The following is a 15,432-nucleotide window of genomic DNA, read 5'->3' as shown; positions in this document are numbered from 1 at the left end:
AATGTTAAACCTGAACACAGTGGCTCTATATACCATAATTACAAATACTTTTTCTCAATAGTGGTACTAGCAGTTTGTGATGCTGATTATTACTTTACATTCATAGATGTAGGTTCATATGGCAAAAGTGGGGACTCGAAAATTTACAAAAACATTGAGCTTTACAAAGCTTTGTTGGGGATGAAGCATTTGCACTTGAAGAAAACATGCAACGTCTGTACAGTGGAAAAAATTTGACAGAGAAAAGAAAGGTTTATAATTACAGGTTATCGATGTTACATTGAGTGCACTTTTGAAATCCTATCCAACAAGTGGCGAAAGTTTCATCGCCCTTTAAATGTGAATGAGGACTTCTGTGCAGTAATAATTAAAGCATGTTGCGTTCTGCAAAACTTCGTTCGAAAAAGAGATGGGTTCAAACTGGATGAAATTTTAGAAATAATTGGGTTGGACGACCTACAGAGCACCACGCCTGTAAGAAGCCACTATGCTGCGAGTGTACAAGACAAATTTGTTGATTATTTTGTCAGCAGTGAAGGTGGTCTTACTTGGCAAATGAGCAAGATATAAAGTGTATTCTAATTTTTATAAAAAAAATAATCTAGAGCACAAACTTTTGAATTTATTAGCAACTAGTTTCAATCCATAGGTGGATCATCTTCAGGCAATACCACAGTTGGCGTGGAGCGGAGCAGGTGCTGTTACTGCTTATGAAAACTCAAACAAGTTTGCACTGTAGACTGTTTCTTATAAAAATTGTAAGAAGAAAAGAGTGTCGTTTACCCAAAATGTTCCCAAAAATATAAGATGTATTCTAATGAGAAATAAACAGAATAATACACACCAAATTCGTTTTTCTCCAATACTGTTTTATTTTCGAAGTCAGGGACAAATTTCTTACATATCTCCTCCCAAGCATTTTTCGATCTTATTACTGTAATTCTTGTTTCTTGAATCCCAATTTACAGGGCGATGTTCTACTTCAATGATGAAAAGTTCCACGTCGAAAGTCATTTTTGTAGCAAAAGTAGCACAACCACACGCAAGTCAACAATCACACTGGCAAGGTGAGGTGTCAGCTGTTTACCCTCTCCCCAGCTAGGCAGACCGCCGCATGTGAAAGGGTCAAATGTGGCTGAATTGCCACGACTAGTCGCGGGGACCGGCGGGCTCACAACAGGTGTGCGGCCAAATCGCCAGTGTGAAAGGCCTTATGGGAACTGCGTGTTAAAGGACGGACGCAGCTCCTCCTAGCAGACAAGTCGCGCGACCAAATCGCTAGAGTGTGAGGGGCCTAATACATATCTCAACGTTTAATCCACAATGATAGTTTGACGACGTATGTTACAATTGTTGATTACTCTTTAATCTAGAGTCGTCTCCTACCAAGGGATCACATCTGTATGTTACAAAAATAGCAATGCACGCTTTCTTTCCGTCAGACGAAAGTCCATCAGCACAACTGAAATGTAATTAGCACCATATTTTTACCTTTGGTAACAGTCAGCCATTTTAGTATACCCGTTAATTTGTATAGCGCGTATAGACAACTTAGGGATCAAAATGAGGAAGAGTACACGAATTTTATAGCTACAAATGTATAATCATATTCCAGTCAAGCATAAAGTTCCACGTCAGCAGTTCATCTGTCACTGCACCCAGGTATATATGTTGTACAGCATCTTGTCACATGATGCCGCATTTCCAGGCCAAAACGTCAACGCAACCAGATGTGTTATTGGCCTGGGGACACTCCCCCACAGCCCCCTAGAGTAAGAATCTCTATGAGTATTGTACAAGTTACGAGCAACTAAAATGAGGACAGTACATCTGGAGTGCAGCAGAAATCGTCGATTAACTATGGGGCGACCGCAAGCATTAGGTTGTGTTACAGGCCAAACTAGTGCTACAATGTTTCATTGGCATCCACATTCATTGGAGTCACCAAGTCACAACGAAATTATTACCAACCAACCTAACCTACACATCAGGCTACGCTACAGGTCTGTCACCACAACCAAGTCGACCACTCATAGCTCTTCCTCCAAAGTTGCCATCTAAGGTGGTTATACTAGCCTCCTTGTTTCAACTATTAGTATCAGTGCTGGAAGCCTCCAAAAATCTAAGTGTGACTCGCACTCAGCTGAAGTCAGAAAGTTGTCACGTTCGTCTCCTTTGAGCCGCCATATTGGATCCATCACATTTCGGTTATTTCCGTGTTATAATGCGCATGTTATGACAGTATACCGTTTTAAGGCAATGGCGCAATGAAGAGTTATCACTCTACATGCAACTTGTTGTAATTCAGTGTCAGTTAATGACACATTTGCTATAGAAGTCCTAATAACATATTCAATGAACGCTTTTAAAGCGCTATCAAGGATATGTTTTCGCTGTGGTCACATGGTTAGAGATGTGGTATTCTAAAGTTGAATGAAGTATGTTGAAGCTAGATACATGGTTATATGTCTCTTTTTCATCTTCACGTTTTCAACACATTCTGGGCCTTTCTCATTCATGTAACATAAATAAGATTTGCAATATTCGATATTATTTATGTGTAACAGCGTTTTCTCTCAGTAATGAGTTCCACCCATTTTGTGATATCATGTAACACAGGAACACAAGAGCACAGCTTAAATTACTGCGAGTAAAACAAGGGCCAACCCTGTTTATAGACGTTCTTGTTACGACTACTTTGCTGTTTATTCGCCATATGTCGCGATTTTCTGGTTAAAAAACGAAAGATGAAACTGCGTGAGTGAAACAACCAGCTACGATATTTACATTTCTTCTTGTCAGAAATATTTGACCTATTTATCGAAACACGTCGCGATTTTTGATTGTGTGGTTAGGTAGGAACCAAAAAGTGCAACTGAAAATTTTCATATGAAACGGACAGCAATCATATTTCTAGTCTTGTTTGTCACGAATATTTAGCTATGATCGAATCCTTAGCAATGCTTTTAAAAATTTATTGCTCAAGACAAAGATAGCTACACATGAGCAAAGGACATCATATGACCATTTTCCAACTTCAGCCAAGTGCGAGATGCACTTCTGATATTTAGTCATTCGTTTCCATAAGGAGTTGCAGAGAGCTACTTTGACACTCCGTAACACAGGCTTTACTGTGTATGCGCAGCAACAATGACATGTGGATACCATGCTCGGTGTCTGCATTGCTCACACGTTCTTTGTCTCACTTCTGACTGGAATTTCGTTGGTTAGGCGTCTGTGGCGCTAGTTGTCATCCCCCAATATTTACACCAAGCTGGATTTTATGATTCCAACAGTAAAATGCCGTATTTGGCTGTTTTCATATTACAATTTGCGTACTAAGAAAATATAATGCTTAGAAGCGCTGATGCTTCAAAGATCTATCCTTTTTTTGTGTAACTTGATGTTGTTAAAATCGGGAAACGCGACCTATGTATGTTCACAGCTCCAAATGAGGGTGTCACAGAAGGAAAGGCCAATGTTAATGGATATGACAAATGGTCATTTGGAGCAAAAAACTTCATATGTACATATGCCCTATTCCGAATGGCTTTCGAAATAGAACACATCTAATGTACACTATTTATTTTTCTGTAAACCAGTATTCAATAGATTGTCAGGTTTACACATGTACAACAGTTTAGGCCCGTCCACACGCAACGATCTATCTGCGCAAATGTCTGCGCACATAACATCTGCGCAGACAGATCGTTGCGTGTGGACAGAAGATTTGCACCAACCTGAGGTGTGTGCAAACCTGGAAGTTGGAGTTGGAGGTTTGAGCGAAACCTCTCAAATCTGTCGGTCCATACGACATCTGCGCAGACAAGCTGGAGCGTGTGGACAGGAGATCGTCGCAAAACTGGCGCGAAACAGCTGTTTGCTCAGTCTAGTGTTTGTATTTGTGTGCACAGGGCATTAAAATGGCTGATACTCGTCAGTGTTCTCAAGAGTTTGTAAGTGAATTCATTGAAATATACAGAAACCACCCATGTTTGTGGAAGATTAAAAGTAAAGAATATAGTGACCGAGACAAAAAGACTGCAGCATACAATGCTCTAATTGAAAAATTGCGAGCAGTTGGCGCCTCGGCAAACAGAGAAACGGTAATAAAAAAATAATTTCGTTGCGAACTGGCGAAATTATTTGCGGATGGATGTCGAAACTTATAATTATCTCATATTATGAGAAAAAATACTTGTATGAGAAGGGCAATTTCTCCTCATGAACGCCTGGCAGCAACATTAAGAATCCTAGCAACAGGAAGGAGCTACAATGATTTGGAATTTTCATCTGCAATATCGAAACAAGCATTGAGTGAAATAATACCCAACACATGTGAAGCTATTTACGCTTTCCTGAAGGATGAGTTCATGAAGGCAAGTCAAGTAAATTAGTCTGTCAGCGAACTGTTTACCGAAAAGAGTTATCCAAAGTTCAGAAATCTAGAAGATCTGGTGTAGGAGTAGATCAAGTATACCAGCCAACGTTATGGTATTTTGATCTATTTGGCTTTCTTAGTGATCAAGAAACGGCAAGACCAAGCAGGAGTACAATTGAAGATGAAATTGTAGTGCCAATGTGCGAGGAAATGGAACACGAGGTTATGTAAAACAAAACAGGTTCGCCCTGCAACTCTCGCAGTAAATTTACGTGACAAAACTGCTTTCGCTTTAGCAGCCACTGTCTGCACCATTTTGACCGCTTTCTCTGTTTCCTGCGGTTGGTCTGAATGTTTTTTGCAACACAAGTTGTGAACACAGACCACAACAGAACTTCCTCCATTTCTATTTTTCAAAATAACTGAATTAAATTTTGATGTTTTCGGGGAGCGTAGTCGCTTGCCACTGATATTTCTTTTCTACACCGACAGATGGCGGGCGAGTAGTAGATTGGGGTTTGTGTTGTGTGAACACACCACATTTGCAGCGATCTTTTGCATGTACAGACATCTGCGCCGATGTCTGCGCAGACAGATCGTTGCGTGTGGACCGGGCTTTACACTGAAGCGCCAAAGAAACTAGTATAGGCATGCATATGCAAATACAGAGATATGTAAAGTCTAGTTTACACGACAACATTGGGTTGCGCATTCGTTGCATGGAATGAGTTGCATGCAAATGGTTTCATATTTGACTGTAGAAACGGCGAAACCAGTATACACTCCAGTTTCATCGTTTTTTGGTTCCTAGGTCGTATCTGAAATGAAGTTTTTGGTATCTGCACGTCGGACGAGTTGTGATGGAGTTGAAACTTGTTGCGTGGAATTAGAGTTAGTTGTACGAGAAGGGGTAAAGATACAGTAATGCATGAAGTACTGTCACCAGGACTGAAATTACGTATCACATTGCATGCATTACAATCGGGAACACTCAGCATGTTATAAGATGCGGTTTTAGTTGATGATGACGCTTTTTCATTAACGCCAATAATTATTAAAATTAACAGTAATAATTATTAACATTAACAGCGCTAATTGCTCGAAGCAGGCTGTGTTAAGAAGAGAATGGTTTGCAAACTACTTTCTTGAAGATAGATACAGTGGCAATATTTCAAAAATCAAACATATGTGAATAGGGAGCACTGCTGCGACCTTTTAAATAGATGAATATTGAATAATGAATGCAGCTTCTTCATTTGTGTAGCCTTCCCAGTCAGCCAACTCGAGCGATGGAATTTTTTAGTTTTATAGATGAGAGCATTTCCACAGCTAGAATTACAGTTGCTTGTATTTTTCTTAATTCAGTTGTATATGTGCTCCTAATTCAATAAATTTTTCCCTGCAGCTCAAACATGGTCAAACTATGTTCTGATCGCACGTGACGGTCTCAGGAGCAGCATTATGTTGCTTATTTTTGTAATCAGCATCACTGAAATCCCACAAACACCTATGCAGAGCATAGATATACGAAAAGCGAACATTATTCTCCGTTCCCCACTTCAAATTTCAGTTTGTTTACACTCTACGAACACACATAACCTCAAAACTCATGTAACTAGTGTCGCGAAAGTTGGAACACGCCGAAAGTGTTTAGTTTCACCGACGAGTTGCGCAAACGCGCGGCGAGCGTGCGCAATGGCTGGTAGCGCAATGGCCTGCAATCTAGTGTTGTCGCGTAAACTACGCTTAAACAGGCAGAATAAGGCGCTGCGTTCGGCAACGCCTACATAAGACAAAAGTGTCTGGCGCAGTTGTTAGAACGGTTACTGCTGCTACAATGGCAGGAGTTTATACATAGCGTTATGCACGAGCAGTGGGACACAGCATCTCCAAGGTAGCTATGAAGTGGGGATTTTCTCATACAAACATTTCACGAGTGTACTGTGAACATCAGGAATCCGACAAAACATCAAATTTCTGACATCGCTATGGCCAAAGAAACATCCTGAAGAACAGGGCCAACAATGACTGAAGAGAATCATTCAACGTGACAGAAGTGCAACCCTTCTGCAAATTGCCGCAGATTTCAAAGCTGGGCCATGAACAAGTGTCAGCATGCGAACTATTTACTTTTCGTGCCGTAGGTCTACTCTTGTACCCTTGATGACTGCTTGACACAAAGCTTTATGCTTCACCTGGGCCTGTCAACACCGACAATGGGATGTTAATGACTGGAAAAATGTTGCCTGGTCAGACAAATCTCGTTTAATACTGTATGGAGTGGATGGACATATATGGGTATGGAGACAACCTCATGAATGGATTGTTGGAGCTGGTGGAGGCTATGTAATGGTGTGGGGCGTGTGCAGTTGATGGGATATGGGATCTCTGAAACGTCTAGATACGACTCGGACAGGTGCCGCATATGTAAACGTCCTGTCTGATCACCTGCACCCATCCATGTCCTTTGTGCATGCTGACTGACTTGGGCAATTACAGCAGGTCAATATGACACCTCACACGTCCAGAAATGCTCCAGGAACATTCTTCTGAGTTTAAACACTTCTGCTAGCCACCAAACTTCCCAGACATGAACATTATTAAGCATATCTAGAATGCCTTGCAAAGTGCTGTTCAGAAGAGATCTCCACCATCTCGTACTTTTACATAATTATTGCCAGCCCTGCAATATTCATGGTAGCAATTCAGTTCCCTCCAGCACTACTTCAGACATTAGTTGAGTCATTGCCATGTCATGCTGTGGCACTTTTGCGTGCTCACAGGGGCCATGCATGATATTAAGCATGTGTACCAGTTTCACTGGTTCTTAAGTGTGTTGTATATTACACCATGCATTTTACAAAGTATCAATTGGAAAATATATATTTTTAAAGCATTTACCTCTTAGCATTATCATACAAGTCACATTACAGCTGTTGCATCCTCCATCTGTGCCGGATTCAGAAGGCCCAGTGGAATTGTCCAACCGCCTTATCATCTTCAATCCACAGGTGTCACTGGATACGGATATAGTGGGACCTGTGGCCAGCACATCACTCTCCCAACCATTGTAAGTAAGGATCAGAGTCGCTACTTCTCAGTCAAGTAGCTCCTCAAAAGATCTCACAAGGGCTGAGTTCACACCATTTGTCAAAATGCTTGACAGACCTGCACAGTCACCCATCCAAGTGCTAGCCAAGCCTGACAGCATTTAACTTCAGTCAGCTGATGGAACCAGTATTTCAACTCCAGAAGGCCTTTGTTACAGTTGTTACACAGATCACAAAAAGTGTTCGAATATCAAACCATCAACTTCAGAGCATTTTGTGTTCGCTGTCTGAGTGCTTCTGTAATGAGGGCAGCAGCCTCCATGATGCAACCGAACAGTTCATCTTGCGTATTTACCTTCCATTCATACCTGCCACGTTAGCCGAGAGCGGTAATGAGCTGCTTCGTGGACTCAGGTAGGCGCACTGGCCCCGGATCGAATCCGCTCGGCGGATTAACGACGACGGACAGTGTGCCGGCCAGCCTGGATGTGGTTTTTAGGCGGTTTTCCACATCCCCATAGGTGAATACTGGGCTGGTCCCCACGTCCGGCCTCAGTTACACGGCTCGCAGACACCTGAGAACTTTCGCATTGTTTCATGGTTTACACTAGTCGCAGAAAGTTGGGGTACTTCCATTCATACAGACTTCATCCAATCCCATAAACCAAAATATAATGCTGCAAGGTGTTGCGATCTAGGTAGCCAGCTAATTGTATTACCATGACCGCCGGCCGGCGTGGCGGAGCGGTTCTAGGCGCTACAGTCTGGAACTGCACGACCGCTACCCTCGCAGGTTCGAATCCTGCCTCGGGCATGGATGTGTGTGATGTCCTTAGGTTAGTTAGGTTTAAGTAGTTCTACGTTCGAGGGGACTGATGACCTCATAAGTTAAGTCCCATAGTCCTCAGAGCTATTTGAACCATTTTTGTTACCATGACCAATTGGGGTAAGTACAGTTTAGATGTTCCATACTACTTGCGTGACCAAAGGAACTTTCTCAAGGTGTTCAAAAACGAATTTTTCAAAAGATACAAGTAATTTTGTCCCATCATTCGCCAACAACTGCACCTATCAACATAATGTGTTCTCTCTCAGAAGCCATTTGGAATGGGGAATATTCCATATGAAGTTTATTCTTCAAATGAGTGTCCCTGTGATATTCCTGAATATTGACTACTCCTCCTGGGATACACTTTGTAATAGTCTTAAAATACCTGCACAAAGTACTTGGAATAAAGTACTGTTCTAGCAGAGCAGAAAAGTGTTGGCTGTGCTGTATATCCACTATACTTTGTAACTGAATTGTTCGATGAAAATGGCTTTTTTTTTGTAAAAGCAATGTTTCTGTTTTAGAAGCATAGCGATTCAGTTTGTGTCTTGTACTTTGAGCATGGATATTTAATTCTTTCCTGTTAGTTATGGTTCAAATGGCTCTGAGCACTATGGGACTTAACATCTATGGTCATCAGTCCCCTGGAACTTAGAACTACTTAAACCTAACTAACCTAAGGACATCACACAACACCCAGTCATCACGAGGCAGAGAAAATGCCTGACCCCGCCGGGAATCGAACCCGGGAACCCGGGAGCGGGAGGCGAGAACACTACCGCACGACCACGAGCTGCGGACAGTTGTAACAGACCTAGATGATTAAAATATTTGCTCATTTCCCAGAGGTGAAAAGAATAAATACAGGAAAATGAGGTCTTCTGTATACATCTTATGACTTTATGCTGTTCATTGCTCTTTTCTGAGTGAGAACAATGTTTCAGTTAGGTGGGGAGAACAACGAAACGTGTTATGCTATTAAACCACCTTAAATCACTCTTAATTCTTGGTCTTAGATATTAAAGTTCAGGAAAGCAGTTCTACAGCGTCAAGTCTAAATTAATCCGCTACATCTAAATTTTTGGATTTCTACATAATGTCAGTCAATTATGCAGAACAGCCGAAGTGCCGAAATAATTCTTGTGTGGTTACAAAGTTTTTCGTTCTTTATTACTTTGTTTTAACGAAACCAGGATAGGAAAGCATAAGAAATCCGTTCACAAAATATATCGTGCATATAAAGGAACGAAAACGAACTACAAAATTAAAACACAGTATGCTACCAGTCTATAATTTACCAAAGAATGACATTCTCAAACTTTATGAGAAGTAAACAACACAAATTCAGAAGTAGCGTGAGGCCAATAGAAGGTATCAGACAGGCACCGAAATGTGTCTTCTGAACGAAAAATGTTGTGCTTCTTGGAAGGAAGATGCAGAAAAGAAATCATTAATTCTGCTAAACCATTATGTATATTTTTAACAAAAGATTTTATTCCATGCTGCTGACCAAATTTGCTTGCTTTTTCACTTTCATGTTCATGCATACAGCATTTACAGATCACACATCATGTCATGAAATAAACAAGACGTTAGAGAATACACAAAGCGTATCAGCATCTCATAAACCACACAATAAAAGCATAATAAGTGCACACTCGTATGTCTGGATTCACGTTAAAGTAACTGGTTTTAATGAAGCATCTGGTTTGAAACAAATTGACTTCCTCAGCAGAAAAGAACATTTCATTTCAATTGCTTAATAAAAGCCAAGTTTATTTACAAAACCTATCGAAATAACTTCCATATACTGCAAGACGATTAATGTCGTTGATAATGTGGAAATAATATAAAAACAGTAAATTTAAATTAGAAACAGATTAACTTAATCTCCCATTATCATGTGAATATATTTTAATTGACTTGATAATTCCCAGTCACAGAAATCCATTTTGTTTTCATTTGATGTGAGAGCTTCATATGAAGTGAAAACAGAAAACACCAATATAAAGAAATGTAAACATAGTCATGAGGAGACTACCTCCACTCCAACTCAGACACCTTTGTAGATGCACAAATCTTGCAGCTTGAGTATGCTCGAAAAATTTCTCCAGATAGATTCTGGCGTCTTGCTAAAAGAGGGTTAGAATAAATGGAAACAGCGTTGCCTGCATATGCTGAAAACAGCCATTAGCTGAAGCCAAGGAGAGGCCTATGCGCATATGCAGAACCGAAATGTTTCTCTGTTTGGCGGATTATGTTAGTGTCAAGATGCTCTGCTTTGTTTGCACATGCTCTTATGTGGTGTAACAATTAATTCTTGTGTTCTTGCTCTTTGTTTTCTGATCTATCGAGTTTTTTCGTTCTGTTTGCCATTAATAAAGGTGAATTGGTCTGTGGCTGTATGTGAAAACTATGCTCAGAAAATTAATAATAATTTTCCCAAATATCCAGAAACTGTGAGCAGTAGACACATCTCTGTGGCATTAGATGATGGAAATAAAGTTATAAATATTGCTACTGATATCTGTAGCATACATTTCAAAGAGAATGATACTGTTACTTCCACACAAAGTCTTAAAGCTTACTGCAGTACAAACATTTCGCCTTATTAAAGCGATATCTACCGATAACATTTCGCCTTATTAAAGCGATATCTACCGATAATGTTGCATCCTCTAGCTAATAGAAATCATAAATAAATGATACAAATAATGCTCACAGAACTCATACAAGTGCTCTTAACATGTTTCCAAGGTCTCAGCTGCAAATGAAAAAAATTACCGGTTATGTATTATTGCAGAATTTATAAAGAAAATAATGATTGTGGCAAATGTCTGAAGAGGAAACAATCACTTTCAAAGAGATCTCTAATGTTAATATCATATGAAAATGCCTCTTATGATATGCTACTATTCCCATTCAAATATGAAATTCTCTTTCTGTATATGGTCCTCAATTATTGAGTATTCGTCCTGTGACAGTTTTCAATTACTCTAGCCAGTAATTATTTTCTTTCTCATCAAAGATTTTTTTTCGCATACTTGGCAAGCTGACAAAACCAGAACAGCAGAATTTACACCTGAAGTAGAACATTCTACCATTCCATGGCAGTAAAACAAATGGGTATTAAAATATCGAACTACATAAGCAATTGTATGATACATGTGAACCCTTAACAAACTGAGCCTGACATAGCACTGCAGGCATACACTGTAGAATCTCATAACACAATTAACTGCAGAGTAAGACATGTCGCATTTTCAATAAAGGGCAGTTTCATTGTTACTACAATATCACATTTGAGTAACAGAATACCTTTAAAGGAAAGACAACCAAGTGACATCTCTGTGAAGCTACATACAATATCCTATTTCTGTGTTACCTATGCAAAACTCAGTTGGTAAATTCTTTAGTGACTGTAAATGTCAAGCAAACAACAATGTTTTGGATCATTGGCAAAATTATGTGAAATATATTTCTCATAATATCGGAAATATTACTTTAATTTGTATTATGAAAGAGTTGAGTGGAATAGCATCTTCTGTAGTTAGCGTTAAAAATAAGCATGGAAATAACACACGACCTCAAAATATACAACGTGGGGAGAGAAAATGAATTTTCGTTTAAATGGAACACAGTTACCATACACCAAGACCGATTTTAACAAAGGTGACAGTTTTTTTTCTCTATCCACTATGAGTAGTTTTCCATGGCATTGTTGCTTACATACTTCCAGATGCTTTAAGTTGTAATATACACTAGATGAATTCCCATACTTAATAACATGCTTTACTACATTTTTGCTTCTGTGTAACTTAAAATTTTGCAAAAATATTTACCATTTTGATCCAGTTTAGCAGCTGTATCCCTACAACCTTCAGCCTTCTTCAGAATGTTCTGGAAATCAGGATCGCGTGTATCATACAAAAAGTTGCATTCACTCACCTTCTCTATAAGTCTTTCTGTGTCGATGTTGCTTGCACTACGAGCTGCAAGACAAAAACTGCCTCACGCCGCTGCTTCCAGTGTGACAACAGATCAGTTGAATGCGCCAACAGAGGCAAGCAGCCGCTCCGGCTTGCGGCGAGTCTGTAATCTGTGACAACCCGGCGGCGGCCGGTGCAGCAGGCCGGTTGGCGGTGGGTCAGAGCCGCACTCTGTGTGACCGCCTCCATACAGTATAACGAGCGATGCAACATTGCAGCCTGCCGGCTGTGGTTTAAGGCCGCATTCTGTCTGGCCAGGCGTTTAAACTGGAGCAAGCTGAGGGTAGGGGGGAGGGAGGAGAGGAGGGTTCGCTGGCCGCTGTGGACGAGCGTTTCTAGGCGCTTCAGTCCGGAACCACGTTGCTGCTGTGGTGGCAGGTTCGAATCCTGCCTCGGGCATGGATATGTGTGCTGTCTTTAGGTTAGTTTGGTTTAAGTAGTTCTAAGTATAGGGGACTGATGATTCTGATGTTAAGTCCAATAGTGCTTAGAGCCATTTGAACCACTTGAGGAGGGTTCATTTCAAGTTTCCAATTCTGTGCTGCCATAATCTGATCAAGCCCTACTCCTCGGACTCTCCTTTAACACTTCCTATTTTGATTTGGCTTATGGATCTTGCGTGTTCACCTTTATAGGAGCAAGCAGTTTACTGGCATTAGGACCTTAACTACATCACACATTTCACGAAGCATGGGAGCATCTTCCCCGTAATTCCACGTGTCCTGCATCTCTGCCTCCACACATTCTTCACATAGACTACATACCTCACTGCAACTTTCACAGCACGTCACCCCCTGTTCTATCTCTTGGTCTCCAGCTGGTGGTCCACTAATATACTCTTCCAAGCGGACTCCCATTATGTCATCCAGGTCCACATACTCTGGTAACAGATAGCTAGGTCGCTAAGGGGGAATTAAACTCAAAAGAAAACATGAGCTTAGCTGTCGTGGTCTTGTGCGCCTTGTGCTACATGGTATTGAAGACAAGGTTAAGCCAATTTATGGACCCATCCCACTGCTTCTGGGACCACGAGCAATATATTATCATAGCTGATTTCAAATTTCTGTTTATGCACTGAATGAACGACAGTGCTTATAACACTGGGTGGTCGTTACATGACGGATTCCGTTGCCAAAGCAAAATTTTCGAAACTCCTGTGACATGAAAGCACCCACACTGTTGCTTGCCAGTACCTTGAGTTGCCCAAGACTATATTAATAGCCGCTGGAACTGTGTATGTTGCCGTAACACTAGATATGGTACTTCTATATGCTTCTAATAGACTTGTGATATTTGGCTCCTATTTTACCCTAATTCATTTCTGTTAATTCTGATGTTACGGGTTATTAACGGCAGTGATGAAATGACAGTTGCAGGAGCAAATGTGGTAATCTGAAATTACACTCCAGAGAAGAAATCGATTATAATCAACTGTTATAACGTACTGTATGCTACTAGTTAAATGTGCCTCAAGTAAACACACACATACAGAAAAATAGTGCAGTTGTGCTAGGTGTCGACAATTGTACTACATTTACAACCAGATTTAGAATATGTGGCCAGAGGGGAGCAGAAATGATATAAAACAGGTAAAACTACGAAAGTTGACGGAAAATACTTATAAAGTGAGAGGAAATACGACAAAGTGCGGAAAAGTTGAGGGAGAATGAGGGAGTATTTACACGTCTGCTCGGTGCAGGAAAACTCTTGCACATGGGAACCGAGAGTGTGACGGCGAGACGAATAGAGGACGTCGATTTGGACACACCGGGAACCAAGGAAACAGTAATTTTTCGTGGACATGAATAAGACGGCTGGAATAGGTTTCTGATGTGGACGACCACGAAAGGTAGATAAATAAATTTATATATATTGGATCACAAGCCCAAGTGTGACCGCAAAGTTACTGGCAACCACCTTATAGATTTTTATATAGTGTCCTGACATGTGACTATGCTAAACTTTGGGTCCTCCTTAGCTACAGAGGATTGTGTTACCATCTTCGGGACTGCGGTCTACAACTACAGAATGGATCGCACGTATGACTCTGAGCAAGACTGTTTGACTGTTTGAAACCTTAACAAAAAGTATTTACAGTATTCTTCTCTGTACTCTACCAATCACAAGCATACGGTGTCAGCTAACAAATAACTTACAGAACAGTTGCTGAATCGTTTTTAACAACATTCTGCAATATGTCTGCTGAGGTAATACGAATACATGCAAACTGAGTGCTGTCTGCCGGCCGCGGTGGTCTAGCGGTTCTAGGCGCGCAGTCCGGAACCGCGCGACTGCTACGGTCGCAGGTTCGCATCCTGCCTCGGGCATGGATGTGTGTGATGTCCTTAGGTTAGTTAGGTTTAAGTAGTTCTAAGTTCTAGGGGACTGATGACCACAGTAGTTAAGTCCCATAGTGCTCAGAGCCATTTGAACCATTTTTTGAGTGCTGTCTTCGATGTGCCTCTAAATTGAAACAGATCTGCGTTAAACCAAGACAGAAAGTAGATGAAGTAATCGGTCCACAGGGATTGCAATGAGGAAAGATTTAATGGTAGACTGATGATGCATTCTAGAGAGAGGGAGATGTTATGGCAGGTCATTTATCTCACTTTTAACCATTTTTTCCGTTGCTCCCACAGGCTGCATCAGTTGTGTGGTATAACCTGCATATGACTCCTACACAACTGTGTATTCTGTGTGTGACTTTTAACAGTATCTACCTGAAATCGTTAACAGCAAACGTCCCATACGACAGTCAGTAGAGGACTTCCAACCCAAGTGTGATGAATCATGTCCACCAAACCCACGGAAAACTTATTTTGGCACCCTCTTCTAGATGAGCGAGGATGAATGCAAGTACTATTTTTCTGTGCCAATGCTGCACTTAAATCGAGTCTTCACTTTCATAACTGCAGTGCTTCCAAGTCAGTGACAGGGGTTTTGTGAGGTATCGCAATACCTGTGTATTCATCTGCTTCAGAGATGTGTGTGGAAGACAGTGTTCTGTTCAGGGAGTTAGTGCAGCAGGGTTGTAATTTCACATATCAAACACTGCTGTTACGTATTTGTCTATTTCCTCATGGGATGTCGTTGTTTCATGCAATTTCCGTTGCTGACGATCATTTTATAGAACTGAAGCGAGCATAGCATAATTTCCAAAACATAATCGGACGTGAACAGGGG

The sequence above is a fragment of the Schistocerca serialis genome, chromosome 2, assembly GCF_023864345.2.
Source record: "Schistocerca serialis cubense isolate TAMUIC-IGC-003099 chromosome 2, iqSchSeri2.2, whole genome shotgun sequence".
Taxonomy (NCBI): domain Eukaryota; kingdom Metazoa; phylum Arthropoda; class Insecta; order Orthoptera; family Acrididae; genus Schistocerca; species Schistocerca serialis.
This window is presented reverse-complemented; position numbering follows the sequence as displayed.